We start from the raw sequence: 26,298 nt of genomic DNA on the forward strand, positions 1-26,298 counted from the left end.
GTATTTCTCAGAATAGCAACTTTATTTCTCAGAATTGCGAGTTTGTATCTCACAATTCTGACTTTATAACACGCAATTGTGAGTTTACATCTCGCAATTCTGAGAAAAAAAGTCAGAATTGCAAGATGTAAACTCGCAATTGCGAGAAATAAAGTTGCAGTTCTGAGAAATAGTCAGAATTGCACAATATAAAAATTCTGACTTTTTTTTCGGAGAATTTCAAGTTTAAATCTCACAATTGTGACTTTGTTTCTCAGAATTGCAAATGCGAACTATGATGTCAGAATTGTGAGATATAAACTTGCAATCCTGAGAAAAAAAGTCACAATTGTTCATATTGTGCAATTCTGACTTTACTTCTCAGAATTGCCGCTTTATTTCACGCAATTGCGAGTTTACATCTTGCAATTCTGACTTTTTTTCTTAGAATTGTGAATTCACAATTGCGTGTTATAAAGTAAAAGAAAATTAACCCTTTAACTGTCACTCACATTTTTGAACACAGTCATAAAAATGCACTATCCAGACTTACATTTTTATAATTCATGAATGAAAACATTTTGTAATATGATTTTGATGTACATTTTCCAAACTCACAATTCTGAGAAATAAAGTTGCAATTCTGAGAAATAAAGTCAGAATGTAAGTAATAATTGTGAGATATAAACTTGCAATTCTGAGAACAGTTGTTTTTCCCCTCAAAATGTAACTTTATAACTCACAATTGCAAGTTTATATCTCACAATTCTGAGAAAAAAGTAAGAACTGGGAGAAAAAAGTAGGAATTGTGAGATATAAACTCACAACTGTGAGAAATAAACAATCCCAGCCAAGGAAGAAGGGTCTTATCTAGCAAACGATCGGTTATTTTCATGAAAATAATACAATTTATGTACTTTTTAATGTCAAACACTTGTCTTGTCTTACTCTGCCTGAACTGTTTTTTTTTTTTCCCGGTTCATGACAGTTAGGGTATGTCGAAAAATTCCCATCTCATGTTGTCCCTTAACTTTGTCCTATGTTTTACCTTTTTTGTTAGGGGTATTTTGATCTTCTTTGCCTGTTCACTTTGCAAAGACTGGGTCGATACTTCTGCAGCAATGTACGATGATTTTGAAATGATTTTTTAAGTTGAGGGAGAAAATACGATTGGAGTTTTTCGACATACCCTAACTGTCTTGAACCAGAATACACCGAGTTCAGGGAGAGCGAGACAAGACGAGCGTTTGAGATTAAAAGTATTTAAATTGTATTTTTTAAATGAAAATACCTGATCGTTTTGCTACATAAGACCCTTCTTCCTCGGTTGGGATCATTTACAACTGCAATTGGGATGGTTTGAAGCCGTATTTAAACTGCATTTTGGAAGTTAAAAATCGGGGCACCATATCAGTCCATTATGTGGAGAAAAATCCTGAAATGTTTCCCTCAAAAAACATAATTTCTTTACGGCTAAAGAAAGAAAGACATGAACATCTTGGATGACAAGGGGGTGAGTACATTATCTGTGATCGTAATTGCAAATTATAAAGTCAGAATTTTTATATTGTGCAATTTTGACTTTATTTCTCAGAATTGCGAGTTTAAATCTCACAACTGTGACTTTTTTTTTTTTAGAAATGCACGTTTATATCTCGCAATTTTAACTTTATAACATGCAATTGAGAGAATATAAGTCAGAACTGTAAGATATAAACTTGCAATTCTGAGAACATAAGTTTTTTTCCCCTCAAAACTGAACTTTATAACTCACAATTGCAAGTTCATAACTCACAATTCTGAGAAAAAACGTAAGAACTGGGAGAAAAAAAGTAGGAATTGCGAGATATAAACTCACAATTGCGAGAAGTAAAGTCAAAATTGCGAGAAATAAAGTCAAAATTGTGAGATAACTTAAGTATTCAGAATTGCAACTTTATTTCTCAGAATTGCGAGTTTGTGTCTCATAGTTCTGACTTTATAACACGCAATTGCAAATGTGAAAAATAGTCAGAATTGCGAGATGTAAATTCACATTTTCAAGAAAGAAAGTCAGAATTGTGAGATAAAAAGTTGCAATTACCTTAGTGGCGGAAACGGGCATCCATACATTACGTATTACTTGGAATTGCAGAAATTTCTTTCGGTCTTTTTTGACAAAGGCTAAATTTCATCATGCTTTAATGTGTATTATTTTTTTCATCCTCTTCTGATGTAAAAGGCAGCTGACCACTGGATCCATTCTACTTTCATCAGAAGTGGTCATTTCTTCCCCTTTAGACTTGACAGTTGGCCACTTCAAATACAATATCACATCACCGTCTCCACCTGTGGCCCTTGGTGTAGAAGAACTGTTTGTTCCTTGTTCTGAACTTTTTCTTGGACACAAGGTTAGGGTATTATCGACATACTGCATTACAAAGACAAGTAATAATGTTACTAGAAACAGCCAGGTGTAGTATCAGACCCATTCAGGTTATGTATAGCTGTATTTTAACTGTATGTTTTGCAGTGGGTTCTTCAAAGTGGGCTGATAAAGTTCAAGGTGTAATCTTGACATGTTAAGAGAGTGTGAATGGAAGACAGCAGCTCAGACTCTCAGGCGCCTCATCCAGACTGATCAGAATCATCATCACGTTGCTCTTGAGTCATATAGACCTACAATGAAAGGTCACCGTGACTCAAACGACCTCTGATTCAATCAGTCGAAAGTGAACTGGGAACTGTAAACTAACCACACATACCATCACCATCACCATCACCGTCACATGTAGGGTTAAGTGTGTTACAGTAAACTGAAAGATATCACATTAGTCTGGACAGGGCCTACTTATTTTTGAGCAATTAAGCCTTTCGATGACGAACCACAAAGAAAAATTAATTGCAGTGGATCTCAACTGGTGCGTCATTACCCAAAAATGAGTAACAGGTCCATTCAGGTCATGTAGAACATAGCAACTTTCTGCTATTTATGCAGTCGTACAATTTCTCATGCAGCCAGCTGTTTTCATCATTGTTAAGGCCTGTAGGTCTGTGCATTCAATATATCTCAAAGTTTGGAATTCATTTGAATATGTGCTGAAAGTGTTCTCAGCCTTAGGCCATCCGAGATGAAGATTAATTTGCTTCTTCATCAGAACAGATTTGGAGAAATGTAGCATTACGTGCTCACCAATGGATTCTCTGCAGTGAATGGGTGCCGTCAGATTGAGAGTCCAAACAGCTGAAAAAAAAACATCACAGATATTCCATGCGACTTTAGTCTATGAATTAAAAGCTGCATGTTTGTGACAAACAAATCCATCAAGATGTTTTCAGCTTAAACCTGTTGCTTCTGGCTAACATACAAGTTCATAATCCATAAAAACGCTTCCTCCATTCAAAAAGTCATCTTGTCTGAATCAGGAGAGAAATATGCACGTATCAAGCGCTGTTTACAAGCAAAAACAATTCTGGACAAATATGTTGGTGAATAAGAGAGGACAACAGGGACTTTTTCACTAGAGGAAGTGTTATTACTGACTCATATTAGGGGTTTAAATATATTTTTGTTGACATTTTGTATGCTAAAACAAGTTTGACTAGGTTGGGTCACCACTTGATGTTCATTTTAAAATTTGGGTAATGAAGCCTAATGAGTTTTCCATGCCAGTGTGTTAAATGGAACAGCTGGTTTGACCTTTATTCTAATAACAGAGGAAAATCATTTTAGTTATAATAATATCTTTGTCACAGAATATCAAAGGAAATGATCTGAAAGTAGAAAATGTATGAGGGATTGAAAAATGGCTCTATATTGTTGTAACTATGACTTCTTCAGTGCAAAACTTCACACATGAAATCTGTGAGAGAGAGAGGGAGTGAAAAATAACAGGTTCTGACAGCTCGATAGTCCCTGGAAAGGACTGAATGTGAATTTCATTTTATCCATAGGCAACATTTTTTTGGTACTGCCATTCAACATGTCTGTGACTGAATGAATAAAATAATTATATTTTGTTTTGCATCAGCTTTTTTTCAGATATAATTAGAAGCGTTTTTTTGAACATACACATTAAGCTTCTGCAAGACAGTGCAGTATGTCTGACAGTGTGAAAGAGATGGACTGCAGATGTCCACGATGACTCATATTCATGAGTCAATACAAAGTCATTTTGTAATTTCTGTTTTAATAGAATGGGAGGCTCAGGTAAAAAAAAAAGTGTGCTGACGTTAATTCCTTGTATTAAACTATTTTTGCTGCACATTAGCCCATTGTGACGGCTAACTGTCTCACTTTCTGGGCAGTGGTCATAATAGCAAGTGGTTTTTAGCTAAAAGGTGACAAAATGGTGCTATTTAGATTTGACCTTTTAGTAGGGGAATTGTAAAGCAGACTGAAGGGGAATTCATTATTAATGAATTGTGCCTGCTGATTGCACTATTTAGGTACATGTGCTCCCTGTGTTGTTTTAGAGGCCAATTCAATATATGCCCTTTTATTTGAATCATACAATGTACTTGTGGCATCTTTCCGTGAACCAGACACCTGAATTGGACTTTTTAAGGCAAGTCACCTCAACAATATTGTTTTTTCATGCAGGGGTCAATTTTGAGATTTTGGATTATTTGGCATTTCATAATGTGTTGTTTCAAATTAGTGGCAGATTTCAGACAGATTTCAATTGCAATCTATGTTTACAATTATTTTTTTTCTCCACTTAGCATCCCATCTATATTCTGAAGAGCGCTGCAAACTGCTACATCAAACAAAAGCCAGGTATTTAAATATTGAGCAGTGAGCTCATTGGCTACTGATACAGGAGAGAACCAATCAGCTGTGCCATGTGATAATGATGTCATTGGGTCAGATTATGTTAGACCTGTGCCATCAAGATTTTCATGCCAGAACTCTGTATCTGTGTTCATATGTCACTTGCCTGATTTGCATAGCATTTTATTCCCATAAACAAGGTGACGATTTTTTTTCTGCCTGCTGACAGTATGTTCTGGCTTATGGAGTAAAAAAAGGTATCCAATATTCCCTCTGTAAAAACCTTGACTCCAATGTGTCAACAAAATAAATTATTATTTTTTAAATTCTAAATGTAACCAATTATCTGGGAAAGTATGGTGATATCTATTAGCTACATATTTTACATTATTCACTTGCATGTGTGTCTTGACCTAAAATAATACAAATGCACTTGAATACCCTGCATGCCTGGATATTTTCCCTGTTATAATGCTGTTCTTCAAAATTGAATGAATAATGATCTGTATTATTTTTAAAAACAAAAACACAAGTCCCAACATTCTATCAAGGTAATTTATCACTATTTTACATTTTGGCAAAGTAGTTGGTAATTCATGTGAATTTGTATGATCTCATTTGTATGTTTTTGTATAATCAGCTTACGTTCCATTGATAGTTAAAGGGATAGTTCACCCAAAAATGAAGATTCTGGCATTATTACTCACCCTCATGTGGTCCCTCATGTGGTTCATCTTCAGAACACAAATGAAGATATTTTTGATGAAATCTGAGAGCTTTCTGACCCTGCATAAGCAGTGACACAACTACCACGTAGGCCCAGAATGGTAGTAAGGACATCGTTAAAATAGTCTATGTGACATCAGTGGTTCAACTGCACTGTAAAAAACAATTTGTTGAGTCAACTTAAAATAATTTGTAACCTGGCTGCCTTAAAATTTTAAGTTTAGTCAACTCAAAAAAAGTTTATTCAACTTAAAATTATATGACAACTTAGATATTTGAGTTGAATCAACTTAAAATTTTAAGGCAGCTGGGTTACTTACCCATCTGTTAAGTTTAGCAGACACAAATATCTAAGTTGTTACTTAGTACAACTTAACATTTCAAGTTGAGTAAACTTATTTTAGTTGACTGAACTTAAAATTTTAAGGCAGCAGGGTAACAAATTATTTTAAGCTGACTCAACAAATTGTGTTTGTTATTTTTTACAGTGTGTACTTTTATGAAGCTACGAGAATACCATTTGTGTGTAAAAAACACAAAAATAATGACTTTATTCACCATTTCTTCTCTTCCGTGTCAGTTTACAATGTACATACATTTTTTTCACATACATTGTTAGAATGTCAAAAGCAGCTTTCATTTTTGGCAACATGGGGGTTAAACTTAGCACTGTAATTAAATCTCAGGTATTTAATGTGAATATTCCACTGTTGCATGCCAATCATAAATCAAACCTAGACCCTTCCTGCCCATTGCTAGCAACGAAAATAGCCTCATCCTCAGAAAATAGCCCTCTTTCATTTCTCTCCCCTTTGTTTCTAGTGACAGTGAAAGGACCTATTTTCAAATCTATAATTTCTCGGGGTAATTTGCAGTGTGCATTAATGCAGCACGTCCTGTCGATGCACTTTGATTAGTGTCGGCGTTTTTTTGTGGCTCCTTTCACAGTGATGTGATTAGACACATGGGGATGAAGTACTTCTGTGCTATCTGCTCTAATTCCCTCCCTCCCCAGCCTTTTGCATGCATGCTTTTGATAGGTCCTTTGAGACCCTGGGGCCACAATAGCATCATGAACATTGGATCTTCAGGAGTGTGTGCTTATGTGTGTGCTTGTGTAGCCCGGGGTATCGTAAAAAAGAAATGGAGGATGGAGTTAACATACTGATGTCAGGAGGCTTGGGGTCTCGACAGCATTGTGATATGGACGCTGATGCGGCCGGTAATTGGTATTTCTCTCAGAGGTGTTTGAAGCAGCAGGAGGTCAGCTGTCTTTGCTTTGAGAGAACGCGGCCCTCAGATGACCTAGAGGCTAGATGAGCTTTTGAGCATTCTGTACATGTGTGCTGGTAATGAGGTGGCAGTCTGCAGTGAACTAGGTCAACATGTCCATTGCTTATAGATTGTTATTAGAATTCAAGTCGTGTATTTTATGATCTATGTCCAAGTTTGTTTAATTTTATTTTCTACAAGTCTTTTTACATTAAAATACATTTTAATTAGGGATGCACAATATTATCGGACCAATATCGGAATCGGACAATAATGGCTTTAAATGTTTTAATTTCATAGAGGGCGCTGTTGGCCTACTTCTAATAAAATGAAAATAAAATCCGCAAATAAAATTTAGACTGTGTTTCTGATTAAATAAAGCAGTAATTGATGTCATAAAATCATGAGTATGTTTTGATTTAAAGGTCAGAAGCTATAGCTTACATGAATAAAATGCAAACATGACACTTGCAGATTAGATGATTTTATTTAAACAGATTTATTCATTAATGTGTAATATGGTACTTTTTAAAAATTAATTATAAGCTCTAAAAGATTTTCTGAATTTTTACAACTCAAAGCTTAAATGTACTGTCATTATAAAAGTAATATATTAAGTATTTATTGTCATTATAAAAGAACTTCATTATTGTTTATTTAATTCTAACAAATAAGTTCTTGTTAAAAACTAACTAAAATTGTTCATTTACTTATAAGAGAGACTTGGTGTTGTTTCCAAATAAAAGGAAATATTTTGGTATCTGTATTGGTTATCGGCCAAAATGAGTTGAAAATATCAACATGCCGGGTATCGGCAAAAATCCAACATCGTGCATCCCTACTTTTAATATCCCAAATTTAGTGTTCATTTGTACATTTTTTGGTTTTAGATTAGTTTAGTGTTACGCTGACCAAAAAAGGTGTAAAATTAAATGAATATTCAAACTTTTAATTTATCAAATTGATAGTTCACCCAAAAATGAAAATTCTCACCCTCATCATCGTTCCAAACCTGTAAGACCTTCGTTCATCTTCGGAACACAAATTAATATATTTTTGATGAAATTTGAGAGCTTTCTGACCCTGCATAGACAGCAACGCAACTGACACTTTTAAGGCCCAGAAACGTAGTCAGGACATCAATAAAATAGTCCATGTGACATCTGTGGTTCAACCTTAATTTTATGAAGCTACGAGAATACTTTTTGTGTGCAAAGAAAACAAAAATAACAACTTTATTCAACAATTTCTTCTCTTTTGTGACAGTCTTCGACGCACATTCATGAGACCCACAGAATATGAAGAATATCAAAAGCTTTGTGAGTCAACTGTCCACAGCAGTCCTAAACCTGCCAGGGTACCAGCACAATAACACACTCAGCTCAATAATGTCTAATTATCATTATCAGCAAAATTCCTGAAAATATCAAGACATCATTTTTTGTCATTATAGCACACCCCTCTGAAGACGGTGTGGGTGTTATGGAAACCTGTTTTAAAATAATCGTTATTTTGGCAACTTCGCTTGGTGACATTCATTCAAACTAGTTCCCCTTCCCCCTCTCTCACTTTTTTTGCCTTGTCCCTTGTTCAACTTCACAAGTATGTTTGTTCCCAGGTGTTCTTATCGACAGTGCAGTAATAAGTGATATCTCAGGAGAATAAGATGGACTTCTTGGAATCCTCCTTTAACACTCATCTTTAAAACATGGAGCCCAACTCCTCCTGTCGCCTTCAATCTTGTATGTCCACCTGACTGGACACTAGCTCATCCATCTGCCACCACTGATCATATTTCAATGTTTTACTCTCACTCCTCTAAGCTTCACAGAGATAGAAGCCGGAGGAGATAGAGAGATAGACGATAAAACTTGTTTTGAAAATGACCTAAGCTGGCATTGCCAGTAAAAAAACAGCAACATAATCTTGTACAGGGCCTTGGATTTTTTTTCCTGCTGGTTGCATTTATTGGGTTCCTTATCACAGGGACAACACTGTGAAACATGTTTGAACATAAATGTGTGTTGGCAGTGTGTGTACACATCCACCTATAATGATAAAAATCCAATCCCAGTTTTTTTTTTAATCCCTATAAATAATAACCCCTTTCTCAAATTAAGCACTTCTCAGATTTTTGGCTGTGTGACGTCACACAGACCAATGCCGCTCCCACAATTGTTGATTGACACGGCCATCTTACCTTAGACCCACCCTGAGTGAGCTGTAAACTGTCCGCCATTGTTTCGACGCCGGAGCAGATAAAGACAATAATGTATTCTAAGCGACTGCGGTGTTTTGTTGTTGGATGTAATAATAAACATAGCAGTCGTCATTTACTCCCAAGATCTGAGCCGCTGAAGACACAAAGACTTTTGTTTTTGAAGGGAAAGTGCCCCACGATCTGCCTAAATACGTCTATGTTTGCTCGAATAATTTGTGATTCAGCTTCACCTACAGAAGAAGTGAATATAAGGGTTTTTTTTATGAATCTTTACAAATCGCTTTTTCTAATAATGTGCTAGTTAGCAAGTTCCGTGGATAGAGAAAACCGCTCGTCACTCCATGGAAGAGCGGGGCGGGGTGAGCAAAGCTCATTAGCATATGCCCCAAAACGGGTCACTGTGAACAGAGCTGTTTTTAACAAGGTAAAAAGGGTGTTGTTTTACACTACCATTGAGAAATTTTAACCAAAGAATGTTACAGACTTTTCATAAAGTCATCATATCAACTTGTGGAAAATGGGCATCCAATGACCCCTTTAAAGTAACATCTAGTTTAACTAGATGAAATTATTATTATTATAATTATGATATTGTTATGAAATAATATTAAATCTAAAGTCATTCAAAATTCACAACTAAACTTTTAATATGCATTAACTCTAAATTAATGAATTACTTAACTACTTTATTAGTAAGTTAATAATAAAGTGATCTTGATCTGAATCAAGTTAATAAGTGATTCAGATCAGGTAAAACCAATAAAATTTTTCTAGTTGTCCCCAACTCATTATTGCGTTGGCCCTGGTGTAATCCCAGCAAGATACGTCAGTGAGACGGTGTTATATTTTTGCTGTTTTCATGCTCTTATAACTGATGAGCATGTCATATGATAACATTTCGTCTGCAGATAAAGAGAGGGAAGTCTGACCATCACATCATCATCAATGAGTATGTGTGGGTGTAAATGAGAATTTCCATTGAACAAATGCTTCTTTTGTCATTATGATTTCTTAGTTCCTTACATTTAAATTATATCAACTGTTTTGTTTTTTTGTTGACAACTGCTTACAGCTTTAATAAATAGTTGTTCTCGTCTAGTGGGAGGGAGGTGAAAAGAATATACAGTATTTGCTATTCAGCAGTGTGTACAGAAAAACAAATTAAGTCTGGCTTAGAAAATAATACTTACAAGTGTCAAAACACCAGTGTGAACAAAGCCTAGGCTGAGTGAGACTCATGTCTGCTCATATTTTTCCACCCAGTATTGGTCAGATTCTTCATTTTAATTTCCTTGTTTCGTTTTATCAGTTAAATATGCAGACTTTTCATTCTTCTATCAGTTAGAGACGCCACTGGAAGCTATACTTGGGTTTCAGTTAGTTTGAATCCAAATGTTTGCTTATATCTGTATCAGATTATGTTTAAATTATTGTTTCATTATTCAAGATATTTGGCTACAGCACAGATACACTTAACTTCTTTTGCTCTCTCTTTTACTATATTTTACTTCTTACTCAGTTGATGAAAATGTTTGGGATTATCTTGATAACAGGATGTACAAAAACTGTGTTTGGTTGTTTCTTGACCATATTCCAAAGGCATATGACCCAGACATTTTAGTTCCAGATGTTAAACTGAAAGTTGCAGGATGTTGAATAGCATGTGGAGCTTCAACATCCTGTGACTCCTTTCACTTCGAAGTCTGAAAGTAACATACCTTTTTTGGGGAGCTTCTCACATTGGTGCAAAGTATATTCTGCAGCAGGAGAACATTTTAAGGTCACTAGATGAATTACATGGATATCTAAAATGCCTAAGAACACTTACTCTGGTGGGACATTCATCTAAAGACGCGCCAACCTGCTGGCAGGTGTTTTCATTGGCATGAATATTCCTGCTGTTCAGTCTGTTTAAACAGTCTAAGTATATATATATAAAGTAACACTGCATCAGATTTTGTTTTCATCTTATCCAGTCCTGAATATAACTGCATATTGTCTTACTGCACTGTCAGACTTTTTTCACTTGTAGTAAGATAAAATATACAGGCACTGAAGATGTGTTCTCTGAAAAGTCTGAAGTAAACATGCTTTTCAAGTAAATTAATCTGAATTCAAGGATTGTTAGATATTTTAACCAGAAAACGAGCCCTTGCATCATGCTTGCTTCAAGCCCTTGCTTCATTCCATGAAAAGCTTGGCACACTATCAAAAATCCTGGCCAACTTCAACAACTGGTTTTATCACAGCTACTTATGGCAGATGCTTCATTCTAGAATGCAAATTGTAGCAGATTCTGCCAAACGCCCAGGACATCTACTCGATTACATGCAATAAAGACTAGTTCAGTCTTTAAGGACCCCATCACAGACGCTTTTCACTCCAACCATCTGGCAAATGATATCAGAGCATCCAATCAAGAACCAACAGATTGTGAAACTGCTTCTAGAGACAGGAAGGCCCAGCTCAGCTACAGTCAACCAAAAAGAATAAGCTGTATGGGTATTCAAGCCTGTTTTATCTTTTTGTGTATTGGGGTTTTAGGGTTGCGTCCCATTTTCATAGCCATTTCCTGATTTTAAAATGCCTCTTTTATTACTAAATTGTTTACAGTAGATATCTCAATAGCATAATCAAATACTGTGTTAAATAGTAAAAGAAAAAAGCTCAACTTTTCAACATTTGGTAACAAAGTAGAGAAAATGCCAAAAAAATAGTTTCGTCTCGATCAAGATTCTGTAAATGATATTTGAATGTTGATTTGTCTTGTAAGATAATGACTCATCATATCGTCTACAGATTATCCCCATTGTTCTTTCTCCAATAAGCATTCTTAATACAATCACATGTCCCCTGATGACATCCTCAATTTTAACTAAGAAAATACACAGTCTTACTGAGCTCTTCTGAGCTTTGTGAGCAATAATGACAATCACTTATAGTTAGTGAAGAGGGCATGTACAGAAAGGAAAACAAGACTGGGTGTATATTTGGATGTAGTTGCAATCAGCATTAAACTGCAGTAGTCAAATTGTCTCATAATGATTTTCAGTCTGCTGTGTCGTGGATGAATTTGTGAACAGTAACTAGATTTCAAATGGCCATCTTCTGCAGTAAACCATTGCACAATTTTTTTTTTTTTTATTGCACTTGTTTACATTTGATGATATTTCATAACCACAAGAGTCTGAATCACTTTGTAATTCTCAGAATGCCACCACAACTCTGTTTGTTGCACATTTACAAAAGGGTGACTTTCAATGTGAAGGTTAATATATGCAGGTCAATGAGAAAGTGGGAGATGTCCCCAGAAATGTAGATGCAGTAATGTGCCTACTGCAAACAAACAGTGGAATAAATATTTTTGGAATAAATTACCATCTGAATTAATCTTCTGTTACGGTAACATTTTGTTTCTTGTTTTGCCAGTCAAGTATTCAGATTAGCCTTAAATTTTGATTGAAATCATCTTGTCGAGTCTAATCGCATGACCAATGTAGTTTCCACTGACATTCTTCTCAGTAAGTTATTAAAAATAACCATAACTATTTTTTTCCCTCAGATTTGTATCACTGTTGAGATAGTAATGCACTGTTAAAAATCAGCAAGATTAATCTGTATTTTCGTAGAATAAAATAGTATATTTATACATAGAATTTCACTATGAAATCAGTTTCCTCATTTTCTGCTGTGAAATAATCTCATTGTTTGTATTGTGGTAAAAAATAAGATATTTTGTCCTTTGTCTTTTGTTTAAGTCACCCTTATGGTGAGCAGTGTTTGAACAGTGATGGATAGTGACAATGATAACAACGTCACCATAGAATGTGAGGAAGCATCCAGCTTGATTTATTAAATGTTTGGCAGTCGATAGTTTACATTACCAAGATTTTTTTATTGGCACAGTCAGCTGCATGCATGTTTACATCATCTGTACATCTTCATATTTACATGAGATTTGTAAAGTTGATATCAAATAAGGCAGATATGATTACCTTTATTGTCTGTAATGTGGATGTAAACTAAATATGGAAGATGGAAAATTAGTTTTGAAATCATTTATCTTGGGTTGTCCACCAGGTCCAGGTATAAAGCAATACATTCAAAATTGTATTTTTGGTTTACAAAGTCAGTAGAGTGTGAGAAGAAAATTCAGTTTTCTAGTATTATTAATAGTATGTCTTCAAAACCATTTTTGTGTTTCTGCATGTACCTTTAGCAGGACTACCTGAAAGAAATATATAATGCTGGGTATACATTTTACATTCTCAGTCAGGAAATACAGACTAGAATAATGCTGAAATAATACTCTATTTGTTAATTTCTGAAGTAAATGTTATCCAGGTAGTGGTCTGTTATCATGCAGTGTGGAGGTGTGCAAAAGTATATGTCTATGTATCTATGTCTTTTGTGATGACAAAATTATCCATTTCTTCATATGTTTTTGGTTTGACATTTTTCTCATAATAGTTTGTGATATTATATAGTCCTGAAATAATAAGCTTCAGTGGTTGAGCTGGTAATGCATGCTACTTGTGAGGCAGTAAACAGCAGAGCTAGGGATGTAACGGTATGAAAATTTCCTATCACGATTATAGTGACCAAAATGATCACAGTTATCAGTATTATCACGGCATTGTTAAAATGTGCTGGAAGTGTTCAAAAAGTACTAATACATAAATTACTTCACCAAGTTTTACATTTAAAAATCAACAAACAACAAATAAAATGACTTTTTGTTTACCTAATCAGTAAAACAATAACAGTACCAGTGATGTCAGGATTTTAAATGACAACATGACTGACAACCTATATAGCATGTTATATAGCTAAAGTAAATGATCAAATAAAGCTTTGAAAACGTTTCATAAAAGGCAAACATCACATTTCAGCCTTTAAATAAAGAAAAGAGTTAAGTCAAAATAATAGCTGATTAATAAATGATTATATGTTTTTTTATCTGCTGCATAAATCTAGATAACTTATCTGAAATGTTTAAATGTGTAGAATCCACATAAGCTTGTTTTTCATCAACTGGTCAAAATATAGGCTACAGCAAGGGCATGACAATTCAGTCTGTTTTTTTGGCCAGACAAAAACTGCACACAAGCTGAATGTAAATGTAAGTCTCTGTAAATCCACTGTATGTTACTAGATGGCGCTTATGGAAAAGCTGAATTACAGCTGTTTCCGTGAACTCCATGAATAAAGCAGCACTGCGTCAAGAACGCTACTTTAGATATTACTTGCAGTGAAGATGAAAACAAAACGCCATCGAATCTTTCTGAAGACAATCAGAACCTTCAGAGATACATTCATATAATGAATTAATTCATATATTCATTTTATTTGTATAATTCCCGATTTATGTTTCTGCCGGCGGGCAACCCCCAATTGCGAAGGGAAATGCACAGACTGCAAATACATTAGTTACCAAATACAAACATTCTGTCTATGAGGGCTGCGCTTCACTAAATAAAATGATTTAATAAATACCTGTTTACAAAACGCACTTATTCACACGTGGACAGGACAAAGTTTGAGGGCGCATATGTAATATCTGAGGGAGCGAAGAGCCATGATCACTATATATTTGGGAGAGCAAACCCGCTGCAATCCGAGAGATTCGTGCTGGCACCCTCTCGTATTACAATAATGCACTCTTTGCATTTGCTAATAATATAACGCCAAAAACTGCTTTAAATTAATGATGAAAATGAGAATTGAGTCGTAAAAGCTGCAATCCATTTCTTATTGCTTAAAATGAACGGAGACTATCTCGTGGTTTTCCGTGCGTGCTCAATCATTTCCGTGGGGATCGGCGTCTATGCCATTAGCACCCTTTTAAAACATCTCAGCTTTTCAGCCGTCATTTCACACAAAACGAAACTACTCTGCGTGCCGTGCGCAGATGAGACTCTTACTTAACTGTGCTTTATGCTGTACAGTATTTATTTATCATCAGTTGTTCAAATCGTGGTAATCGAATACGGTTTTAATGATAATTAAAATATGAAACGGTAATACTAACCGTGGGGAATTTTATCATGATTTATCGTCAAACCGGTAATCGTTACATCCCTAAGCAGAGCAATGCTGAGATTGTGATTTTGGACGTCATCTATAGCATGGCTTTAAAATAAAACATATATTCTGAAATCTTAGAGCTAACCTGAAGGGTTTGTTTACCATTCAACAAGGACTAATGTGAAGGACTGATCTGACATTGAATGCCCATCTTCAAAATGACCTGAACAATGTGTAGCATGTGTGCTAATCTTCTATAAAAAGAGAATAACTGTGTAGGCTTGTGAATTCCAGCTTAATAGTATAGTCTTAAAACTGACTATTGACTATCTAAGATCAGTCAGACTAAAGACTATGGTGTCATAGCAACAGGTCAAAGGCTCCAGTGGCGCAATCGGTCAGTTATACGCGTGGTACTTATAAGACAGTACGACAGTACTGCAGAGCAGTGCTGAGGTTATGAGTTCGAGCCTCACCTGGAGCAATGTTTTAGAAAGCAGGAGACAGTTCAGGAGTTCATGGCTTAACACAGCGGTGCTCAGCCCTGTTCCTGGAGATCTACCTTCCTGCAGAGTTCTGCTCCAACCCAGATTAAATGCACCTGAACCAACTAATTAGGATCTGAAGGAGCAATTGATGATTACAGACAGGTGTATTCGATCAGGGTTCGAACTAAACTGCAGGAAAGTAGATCTTCAGGAACAGGGTTGGGCACCCCTGGTTTAACATAAACGATCAGTTGAAAATCTGATGGCTGTAATCTGTTAGAAGAAAGTTAGTGGAATGTTTTGAAAGATTAGTATAAATAAAGATCTTGGTAGTTGATAATATATTTGTGAGTCAGAAGTTCCAGTGGCACAGTCGGTCAGCGTGTGGTACCTATAAGGCAGTACACAGCAGAGCGAAGCTGAGGTTGTAAGATCGAGCCTTACCTGGAGCAAGATTTTAGAAAGCAGGAGACATTTCAGTAGCACACGTTTATGTTAGAAAAACATTTGTGGAATAGTCTGAAAGATCAGTCAGACTAAAGACTGTGGTGTTTGAAAATATGGTTAAGGGGCAACAGCTACAGTGGTGCAATCGGTCAACGCGCGGTACTTATACGACGGTATGTGGCAGAACAATGCCAAGGTTGTGAGTCTGAACCTCACCTGGAGCAAGGTTTTAGAAAGCAAGAGACAGTTCAGTTGCACAGAAGTTCATGGCTTAAATTAAAGATTTCTTGAAAATCTGATGGCTGTAATCTGTTAGAACATGGATACTCAACCCTGTTCCTGGAGATCTACCTTCCTGCAGAGTTTAGTTCCAACCCTGATCAAACACACCTGTCTGAAATTATCAATTGCTCCTATTTTTAAGGCAGTACGCCACAGCGCAATGCCAAGGTTATGAGTTGTAGCCTTACCTGGAGCAAGGTTTTATAGAAAGCGAGAGACATATCAGTAGAACAGGAGTTCATGGCTTAACATAAACGATTGGTTGAAATCCAATGACTGCAATCAGTTAGAAGAAAGGTAGTGGAATTATTTGAAAGATTAGTGTAAATAAAGACCTTGGTAGTTGGTAATCTATTTCGATGTCCGCAGCTCCAGTGGCGCAATCGGTCAGCACGTGGAACTTATAAGACAGTACACGGCAAAGCAATGCTGAGGTTGTGAGTTAGAGTCTCACCTGGAGCAAGGTTTTAGAAAGCAGGAGACAATTCAGTAACACAAGAGTTCATAGCTTAACGTAAACAATCGGTTGAAAATCCTTTGACTCTAATTAGTTAGTGGAGTATTTTGAAAGATTGGTGTAAATAAAAACCATGGTACTTAGTAATTTGCTCATGTTTCAGCAGCTCCAGTGGTGCAATCGGTATGCGTGCGGTACTTGTAAGACCACACGTAGCAGAGCAATGCCGAGGTTGTGAGTTCAAGCCTCACCTGGAGCAAGTTTTTACAAAGCAGGAGACAATTCAGTAACACAGGAGTTCATAGCTTAACATAAACGATCGGTTGAAAATCATTTAGAAGAATGTTAGTGGATTAGTTCGAAAGATTGGTGTAAATAAAGACCATGGTACTTGGTAATATACTTATAAGACAGTACGTGGCAGAGCAATGCCGAGGTTGTGAGTTCGAGCCTCACCTGGAGCAAAGTTTTACAAAGCAGGAGACAGTTCAATAACACAAGAGTTCATTTCACATTTCAGTAACACAGGAGTTCATAGCTTAACATAAATGATCGATTGAAAGTCCGATGAGTGTAATCAGTTAGAAGAAAGTTAGTGGAATAGTTTGAAAGATTGGTGTAGATAGAAACCATGGTACTTAGTAATTTAACCCTAAACCAGCAGCTCCAGTGGCGCAATCGGTCAGCGCGCGGTACTTATAAGACAGTATGCTGCAGAGCAATGCCGAGGTTGTGAGTTCGAGCCTCACCTGGAGCAAGGTTTTAGAAAGCAGGAGACAATTCAGTAACACAAGAGTTCATAGCTTAACATAAACGATCGCTTTAAAATCCGGTGACTGTAATCAGTTAGAAGAAAGTCCAGTGGGAATACAGTAGTCTTATAAGACATTTTAAGTGGATCAAAATTTTGAGGTTGTGAGTTGTCCTAAAATCAAAACAAAACCTGTTCTTGTTTTAGGACAACTTTGATTAACTTTTTTGATCCACTTCAAATGTTGACTACTGTAGTTCGAAAGATTGGTGTAAATAAAAACCATGGTACTTGGTAATATAGCCGGAATCTGTAGCTCCAGTGTTGCAATCGGTCATCGGATTACTTATAAGACAGTACATAGCAGAGCAATGCTGAGGCTGTGAGTTCGAGCCTCACCTGGAGCAAGGTTTTAGAAAGCAGGAGACAATTCAGTAACACAAGAGTTCATAGCTTAACATAAACAATCGGTTGAAAATCAGTTAGAAGAATTAACTGGTTCAGGTGTGTTTGGTCAGAGTTGGGGCTGAACTCTGCAGGAAAGTCGATCTCCAGGACCAGGGTTGAGCACCCCTGACATAAACGATCGGTTGAAAATCCGATGACTTTAATCAGTTAGAAGAAAATTGGTGGAATAATTTGAAAGATTAGTTTAAATAAAGACCTTGGTATTTGCTAATATGTTTATGAGCCAACAGCTCCAGTGGCGCAATCGGTCCGCAAGGTTTTAGAAAGCAGGAGACAATTCAGTAACATAAGAGTTTATAGCTTAACATAAACGATCGGTTGAAAATCTGTTGACTGTAATCAGTTAGTGGACTAGTTTAAAAGACTGGTGTAAATAAAAACCATGGTACTTAGTAATATATCCGCAAACCAGCAGCTCCAGTGGCGCAATCGGTCAGTGCGCGGTACTTATAAGACAGTACGTAGCAGAGCAATGCCGAGGTTGTGAGTTCGAGCCTCACCTGGAGCAAGGTTTTAGAAAGCAGGAGACAATTCAGTAACACAAGAGTTCATAGCTTAACATAAACGATCCGTTGAAAATCCATTGACTGTAATCAGTTAGTGGATTAGTTTAAAAGACTGGTGTAAATAAAAACCATGGTACAGTATTCGCAAACCAGCAGCTCCAGTTTTAAGTGGATCAAAACAGTACGTAGCAGAGCAATTGAGGCTGTGAAGTTGTCACCTAAAATCAAAACAAAACCCGGATGGTTCTGACTGTTTTAGGATTAGTTTGAAACTTTGTAAATAAAAACCATGGTACTTAGTAATAAACCTGGACTCAGTAGCTCCAGTGTCGCAATCGGTCAGCATGCGGTACTTATAAGACAGAACGTAGCAGAGCAGTGCTGAGGTTGTGAGTTCGAGCCTTCCTGGAGCAAAGTTTTACAAAGCAGGAGACAGTTCAATAACCCAAGAGTTCATTTCACATTTCAGTAACACAGGAATTCATGGCTTAACATAAACGATTGTTTGAAAAAAATGGCTGTAATCAGTTAGAAGAAACTTAGTGGAATTAGAATTTGCTAATATGCTTATGAGCCAGTAGCTCTAACGCCGCAATCGGTCAGCGCATGGTACTTATAAGACAGTACATGGCAGAGCAATGCCGAGGTTGTGAGTTCGAGCCTCACCTGGAGCAAGGTTTTACAAAGTGGGAGACATTTCAGTAACACAGGAGTTCATAGCTTAACATAAACGATCAGTTGAAAATCCGTTGACTGTAATCAGTAAGTGGATTAGTTTGAAAGACTGGTGTAAATAAAAACCATGGTACTTAGTAATATGCTCGCAAACCAGCAGCTCCAGTGGCGCAATCGGTCAGCGCGCGGTACTTATAAGACAGTACGTGGCAGAGCAATGCCGAGGTTGTGAGTTCGAGCCTCACCTGGAGCAAGATTTTAGAAAGCAGGAGACAGTTCAGTAACACAAGCGTTCATAGCTTAACATAAACAATCGGTTGAAAATTAGTTAGAATAAAGTTAGTGGAGTAGTTTGAAAGATTGGTGTAAATAAAAACCATGGTACTTGGTAATATACTCGTAAATCAGCAGCTTCAGCGCGTGGTACTTATAAGACAGTACGTAGCCGAGCGATGCCGAGGTTAACATTTCAGTGACACAGGAGTTCATAGCTTAACATAAACGATCGATTGAAAGTCCGATGAGTGTAATCAGTTAGAAGAAAGTTAGTGGAATAGTTTGAAAGATTTGTGTAGATAGAAACCAGGGTAGTTAGTAATTTACCCACAAACCAACAGCTCCAGTGGCGCAATCGGTCAGCGCGCGGTACTTATAAGACAGTACGTAGCTGAGCGATGCCGAGGTTGTGAGTTCGAGCCTCACCTGGAGTAAAGTTTTACAAAGCAGGAGACAGTTTAATAAGACAAGAGTTCATTTCGCATTTCAGTAACACAGGAATTTGTAGCTTAACATAAACGATTGCTTTAAAATCCGGTGACTGTAATCAGTTAGAAGAAAGTTAGTGGAATACAGTAGTCAGCATTTTAAGTGGATCAAAACTTTTGATCGAAGTTGTCCTAAAATCGAAACAAAACCCATTCTTGTTTTAGGACAACTTTGATTAACTTTTTTGATCCACTTCAAATGTTGACTACTGTAGTTCGAAAGATTGGTGTAAATAAAAACCATGGTACTTAGTAATATATGCAGAACCTGTAGCTCCAGTGGCGCAATCGGTCAGCGCGTGGTACTTATAAGACAGTACGTAGCAGAGCAATGCCGAGGTTGTGAGTTCGAGCCTCACCTGGAGCAAGCTTTTAGAAAGCAGGAGACAATTCAGTAACACAAGTGTTCATAGCTTAACATAAACAATCGGTTAAAAATTAGTTAGAAGAAAGTTAGTGGAGTAGTTTGAAAGATTGGTGTAAATAAAAACCACGGTGCTTGGTAATATACTCGTAAATCAGCAGCTCCAGCGCCAGCATCGGTCAGCGCGCGGTACTTATAAGACAGTACGTAGCAGAGCAATGCCGAGGTTAACATTTCAGTGACACAGGAGTTTATAGCTTAACATAAACGATCGATTGAAAGTCTGATGAGTGTAATCAGTTAGAAGAAAGTTAGTGGAATCGTTTGAAAGATTGGTGTAGATAGAAACCATGGTACTTAGTAATTTACCCACAAGCCAGCAGCTCCAGTGGCGCATTCGGTCAGCGCGCGGTACTTATAAGACAGTACGTAGCAGAGCAATGCTGAGGTTGTGAGTTTGAGCCTCACCTGGAGCAAGCTTTTAGAAAGCAGGAGACAATTCAGTAACACAAGAGTTCATAGCTTAACATAAATGATCAGTTGAAAATCCGTTGACTGTAATCAGTAAGTGGATTAGTTTAAAAGACTGGTGTAAATAAAAACCATGGTACTTAGTAATATACTCACAAACCAGCAGCTCCAGTGGCGCAATCGGTCAGCGCGCGGTACTTATAAGACAGTACACTGCAGAGCAATGCCGAGGTTGTGAGTTCGAGCCTCACCTGGAGCAGATTTTTAGAAAGCAGGAGACAATTCAGTAACACAAGAGTTTATAGCTTAACATAAACGATCAGTTGAAAATCAGTTAGAAAAATTAACTGGTTCAGGTGTGTTTAGTCAGAGTTGGGGCTGAACTCTGCAGGAAAGTCGATCTCCAGGACCAGGGTTGAGCACCCATGACATAAACGATCGGTTGAAAATCCGATGACTTTAATCAGTTAGAAGAAAATTGGTGGAATAATTTGAAAGATTAGTTTAAATAAAGACCTTGGTATTTGCTGATATGTTTATGAGCCAACAGCTCCAGTGGCGCAATCGGTCCGCAAGGTTTTAGAAAGCAGGAGACAATTCAGTAACATAAGAGTTTATAGCTTAACATAAACAATCGGTTGAAAATCCGATGACTTTAATCAGTTAGAAGAAAGTTGGTGGAATAATTTGAAAAATTAGTTTAAATAAAGACCTTGGTATTTGCTAATATGTTTATGAGCCAACAGCTCCAGTGGCGCAATCGGTTAGCGCGCAGTACTTATAAGACAGTATGTCGCAGAGCGATGCCGAGGTTGTGAGTTTGAGCCTCACCTGGAGCAAGTTTTTAGAAAGCAGGAGACAATTCAGTAACACAGGAGTTCATGCCTTAAAATAAACTATTGGTTGAAAATCCGATAACTGTAAGCACTTAGAAGAAAGTCAGTGGAAGAATTCGAAAGATTAGTGTAAATAAAGACCTTGGTATTTGGTAATATGTTTGCAAGCCAACAGCTCCAGTGGCGCAATCGGTCAGCGCGCGGTACTTATAAGACAGTACGTGGCAGGGCAGTGCAGAGGGTGTGAGGTCGAGCTTCACCTGGCGCAAGTATTTAGAAAGCAAGAGACATATCAGGAGCACAGGTGTTCATGGCTTAATATAAACGGTCAGTTGAAAATCTGAGTTCATGGCTTAAAGGGGGAGAGGTTTCTAATGTTGTTTTATGCATTCTGATTTATTTACATTGGTGACGTTTACATGCAAACTTTTTGGTTCAATCAGATTAAATTCATTCCGATTGATGAATCGGAATGTAGTGTTTACATGTACGCTAAATAAAGTGATCGGGGTGATGTGCGTGTTTATATGTCACAAGCTTTATATTGGAATTTATTTTTTTTGACATGTGCACACTGCACAAATACAGAGTTTCTCACTGTTTGCACATAATAACCACTCTCCTACACCATTTCTTTATTTGTTTTTAACAGCAGAATTAATATTTATCCATTTCGGAATAAATATACATAGAAACCGCTGTGCTGTGCTACTCGTATTTATCACAAAATGGTTTGCCTGTGGATGAGAATCCAAAACAAGGACTGGTGGGAGGTTGTCATGTTCCACTTCAAAGACGCAGAGTGAAAGGAGAGTTTTATAATGACAGGACACGGATTTATACAACACTTTATTCAAAAGAAAGAACCACTTGTTCTGTGCGTCATACATCATTACGCTATTTCTGCATCATTGCACATGCGCAGTCCTTTCCGTTTCGTTTTTCAATCCGATCGAGTGTTTACATGCACTCTCAATTGTATTAGAAAAGGAATTAACCACCCCCTTCAATCTGATCGAAATTTAATTCCGATCCAGCTAAATCGGATCGATTAAGGTGTTTACATAAACGTTTTTCAATCCGATCCGAGTTTTAAAAAGCGATTTGAACATATGGCGGACTATTTTGGGTTATTTTGGGTTGTGAGGGAAAGATAACTTTATTCAGCTTCCCAAAGAACCCAGCGTTACGTGAACAGTGAATGCAATTTGTTTTTCCGGGGCAAAACTGCGGGCTCATCTGTAGTTTACACTCAGAAAATGTATATGGTTAATGACTTTAACATTCCTTGATTGCATAATTTCCCAATAAAAATATGAGCTTGGGAGACCATCAAAAGTGTGGTATATTTAGCATTCTACACACTATTCCACATTTATGAAATGCATTTTAAGTATCTATTTTGGGGATATACACACAACCCCCTCATTTGGACATTTTCGTATGTGCCACCTTCATGAATAAATAGAGTTATCTTTATTGACAATATAAATATTGCTTTCAGGTGATCAGCCCTTCAATAAGATTAGATTTTTGTGCCAAGGACAGGGCACGGTGGAGACAAAATAATTTAACGGTGACATTTGGTATTCTGTTTTAGTGCATTATTTTTTTCAAGTTTACATCACTGGAAATGGAAAGCAAAACAAGCATAATGCTTCACCTGCTTCACCTTCTCGACACACACACACCCTTTAGCATTCACATCAAAACCACTAACATTAATTTCCATCTTGGACTCGAAGTATTGATCCTGACTTGCTCAGGCACTTAACAAGGGTTCTTTAGATAAAATTAGGGGACTGACCTCAACATGACACTCTTTCAGATGGTGGACTGCAATTTATAATGGACATTTATTATCAGACTTTAAATATGCTGGATTTACTAATAAAAAAAGTCTAGAAAGTGAGAGTAGGTTTGCTCTTTAGGTGAGCTTTAATCACAATGAACAGTGTGTCTTCCTAAAATCTTAAGTTTTCATTTGCTTTAATAATCCATCAAATAAGTGTTTGAATAGTTTAAGACATAACTGTTTAAACAGCCTTTTACTTGGAATCCCAAATGAACTCTGCAGGAGCACTTTAATAAAATCCTAGTGTGCATTTGGATTTAAGGGTATTGATTCTACATGTACTCTCCTGTTTAAGTACTTTATATGGCACAGGTTTTGTTGGAAGTTAAACTGAATTCAAAGCAAATTGAGACAAATTTTCAGAGCGGACAGACTCTTTACACAAATCAGTAGCTCTGTCCCAAAACCTATGAGCTTCATACTGCATAGCTTAAATTGCAATTTTGGTAACACTTTAGTATAGGGAACAATTCTCACTATTAACTAGTTGCTTATTAGCCAATTTGTTATAGGCATGCTATTTATTAGTACTTATAAAGCTGATTTTTTGTCAGGCGTTGTGTGTGGGAAGGAGGAGTAGGGACGAGGAAATCAGGAACACATACTTTATTAATAACATCCAAACAAGGGAACAGGAATGAACAGGAACAGCTAACACAACGAAAACCACAGTAAACGACATTAAGAACCGACAATGAACGAGGAACTGAATCAAACTTAAATAACCAGGCTAATGAGACAAGGACAGGTGTGAGTGATTAAACAATGACATCATAATCAGAAACGGAACAGGAAAGACCAAATAAGGACATATAAGGGAAAAACCAACGAAACAGTCCACAGGGGTGTGACAATATTCTGCATGAATATTTTCTATATGCCTAATTCTACCCAATACCTAAACTACAAATACCTACCTTACTAACTACAAATAAGTACTAAATTAGTAGTTTATTGAGGCAAAAGTCATAGTTAATGGTTTGTTAATAGCGAGAATTGGACCTTATTAAAATAAAGTGTGACCACAGGTTTTTTTTTGTTTTTTTGCGTACATCAGTTTTGCCTAAGAATTTTACTTAGACTTACAGCTCCTCTGTCTATTTCCTATGTCAGCATTTTTCATTTAGCATACTATTTGGTCACATATTATTTGTCCTCTAAATTTTGAATAACATGCACATGTGAATATTTTTAGACAGTTTTTAAGATTTTTAGATACAGTATTAAGATGTAAGTTCCCTTTTTTTAACCAGTAAGAAGCTGTTTTGCTCAAGCCATGTTGTTTTATAGTTCTGGTGGTGAATGGACTTAAAAGATCTCTTCTCAGAAGAACTGCTCTTCAAGTTGTATTTCCAGATTGAATGTTCCAACACCTGCAGTATCAGTTGGATAAACATTTTTTTTTTTAACTTTTCACATTACATTAAGCACATATATATAATTCTAAAAAGTAAAATTAATGTTTGAAACACACTTTACTTATATATTTTTTTCTAAGTCAAACAAAGGCAGGACTTGATTTTATCCAATGGGAATTAGCTGGATAGTGAAAAGTGCTTGCTGAGCTTGTTAAAGGAGAAGTTCACTTCCAGAACAAACATTTACAGATGTACTCACCCCCTTGTCATCCAAGATGTTCATGTCATTCTTTCTTCAGTTGTAAAGAAATTATGTTTTTTGAGTAAACATTTTTGGATTTCTCTCCATATAGTGGACTTCTGTGGTGCCCCTGAGTTTGAACTTCCAAAATGCTGTTTAAATGCAGCTTTAAAGGGCTCGAACTCTGTGTGTTCCAGTTCAAGACAGTTAGGGCGAAAAACTCCCATCTCATTTTCTCTTCCAACTTCAAACTCGTTCTGCAGAAGTACCAACCCAGTGAAAGGGCAAAGAAGATTAACTGCCCTTCACAAAAAAAGGTAAAACAGCAATGTAGGATGATTTTGAAGTTGGAGAAGGAAATGAGATGGGAGTTTTTCAACCTAACCTAACTGTCTTAAACCGGAATACACAGAATTCACGCAGAGCTAGAAAAGACAAGCATTTGAAGTATATAAATTAAAAGAAAATAACTGCTTGTTTTGCTAGATAAGACCCTTCTTCCTCAGCTGGGGTCATTTAGAGCTGCATTTAAACTGCATTTTGGAAGTTCAAACTCGGAGGCACCACAGAAGTCCATTATATGGAGAGAAATCCTGAAATGTTTTCCTAAAAAAACATTATTTCTTTACGACTGTCAGGCATTCACCACAGCCACCTCCATCTGTCACGTCACCCACAGCTCCACCCACTCGTTCTGCCTCACCGGAGTTCTGATTCGCATCACCTGACTCTCGTTACCACGCCCTATAAATAGACTGCTCCCTCACTTTGTTGTTGTCTGGTCTACCGTTCACTACCCTGATGCTAGCTCCAGACCCTCTCCTGCTCAGAAATCTCCGGTTTGTGCTCCGATTGCTCTACTCCACTCCCAAGGCTACATTTGGACTCTTATTTCAGGAAAGTCATTTCAACTACTTACCATTGCCAATTCATACTTGCTGTTCTCCACATAATCTGTTAAATAAACACTCACTCATACTGTTTTACTTCCGTCTCTGGTCTCTTCTATGTGCAAGCGTGACAGAAGACCAGACCAACACAACTAACGCCCACTATGAGCACCGAAACACCCTCTACTACAGATCCGCTAACAGAATTGGTGAATGCCTTCAAGGCGGCTTTAAGACCAGCACCTACCCCGCCATCTGCCTCAGGTAGTCCCATGGCGCTGCCCGCAACATTTGCGGGCGAAGCGGCTGAGTGTAGCGGTTTCCTCCTCCAGGTCAGTTTGTTTATTCGGATGCAACCACAACAGTTTCCTTCGGACAGCGCGAAGGTGGCATTTCTCATATCCCTCCTGACTGGTAAGGCCCTTCAATGGGCGAAAGCTATTTGGAACGCTAATAATCCCATTATT

The 26,298-nt window shown here is 37.0% G+C and overlaps 9 non-coding genes across 9 annotated transcripts; all 9 read left to right on the top strand.

Annotated features, from left to right (window-relative positions):
* Nucleotides 1–16,817: 16,817 nt before the first annotated feature.
* On the top strand, nucleotides 16,818–16,911 carry trnat-ugu (transfer RNA threonine (anticodon UGU)). Its single transcript has 2 exons — nucleotides 16,818–16,855; nucleotides 16,876–16,911. It is a non-coding gene; the product is annotated as a tRNA-Thr (tRNA).
* Nucleotides 16,912–17,315: 404 nt separating this feature from the next.
* On the top strand, nucleotides 17,316–17,409 carry trnai-uau (transfer RNA isoleucine (anticodon UAU)). Its single transcript has 2 exons — nucleotides 17,316–17,353; nucleotides 17,374–17,409. It is a non-coding gene; the product is annotated as a tRNA-Ile (tRNA).
* An 876-nt stretch (nucleotides 17,410–18,285) lies between these two features.
* Nucleotides 18,286–18,379, top strand: trnai-uau (transfer RNA isoleucine (anticodon UAU)). Its single transcript has 2 exons — nucleotides 18,286–18,323; nucleotides 18,344–18,379. It is a non-coding gene; the product is annotated as a tRNA-Ile (tRNA).
* An 832-nt stretch (nucleotides 18,380–19,211) lies between these two features.
* trnai-uau (transfer RNA isoleucine (anticodon UAU)) lies at nucleotides 19,212–19,305 on the top strand. The gene is made up of 2 exons: nucleotides 19,212–19,249; nucleotides 19,270–19,305. It is a non-coding gene; the product is annotated as a tRNA-Ile (tRNA).
* Nucleotides 19,306–19,668: 363 nt separating this feature from the next.
* trnai-uau (transfer RNA isoleucine (anticodon UAU)) lies at nucleotides 19,669–19,762 on the top strand. Its single transcript has 2 exons — nucleotides 19,669–19,706; nucleotides 19,727–19,762. It is a non-coding gene; the product is annotated as a tRNA-Ile (tRNA).
* Nucleotides 19,763–20,089: 327 nt separating this feature from the next.
* On the top strand, nucleotides 20,090–20,183 carry trnai-uau (transfer RNA isoleucine (anticodon UAU)). Its single transcript has 2 exons — nucleotides 20,090–20,127; nucleotides 20,148–20,183. It is a non-coding gene; the product is annotated as a tRNA-Ile (tRNA).
* A 379-nt stretch (nucleotides 20,184–20,562) lies between these two features.
* Nucleotides 20,563–20,656, top strand: trnai-uau (transfer RNA isoleucine (anticodon UAU)). Its single transcript has 2 exons — nucleotides 20,563–20,600; nucleotides 20,621–20,656. It is a non-coding gene; the product is annotated as a tRNA-Ile (tRNA).
* A 160-nt stretch (nucleotides 20,657–20,816) lies between these two features.
* On the top strand, nucleotides 20,817–20,910 carry trnai-uau (transfer RNA isoleucine (anticodon UAU)). Its single transcript has 2 exons — nucleotides 20,817–20,854; nucleotides 20,875–20,910. It is a non-coding gene; the product is annotated as a tRNA-Ile (tRNA).
* A 486-nt stretch (nucleotides 20,911–21,396) lies between these two features.
* On the top strand, nucleotides 21,397–21,490 carry trnai-uau (transfer RNA isoleucine (anticodon UAU)). Its single transcript has 2 exons — nucleotides 21,397–21,434; nucleotides 21,455–21,490. It is a non-coding gene; the product is annotated as a tRNA-Ile (tRNA).
* The last annotated feature ends 4,808 nt before the right edge of the window (nucleotides 21,491–26,298 follow it).

The sequence above is a fragment of the Labeo rohita genome, chromosome 23 (assembly GCF_022985175.1).
Source record: "Labeo rohita strain BAU-BD-2019 chromosome 23, IGBB_LRoh.1.0, whole genome shotgun sequence".
Lineage (NCBI taxonomy): Eukaryota > Metazoa > Chordata > Actinopteri > Cypriniformes > Cyprinidae > Labeo > Labeo rohita.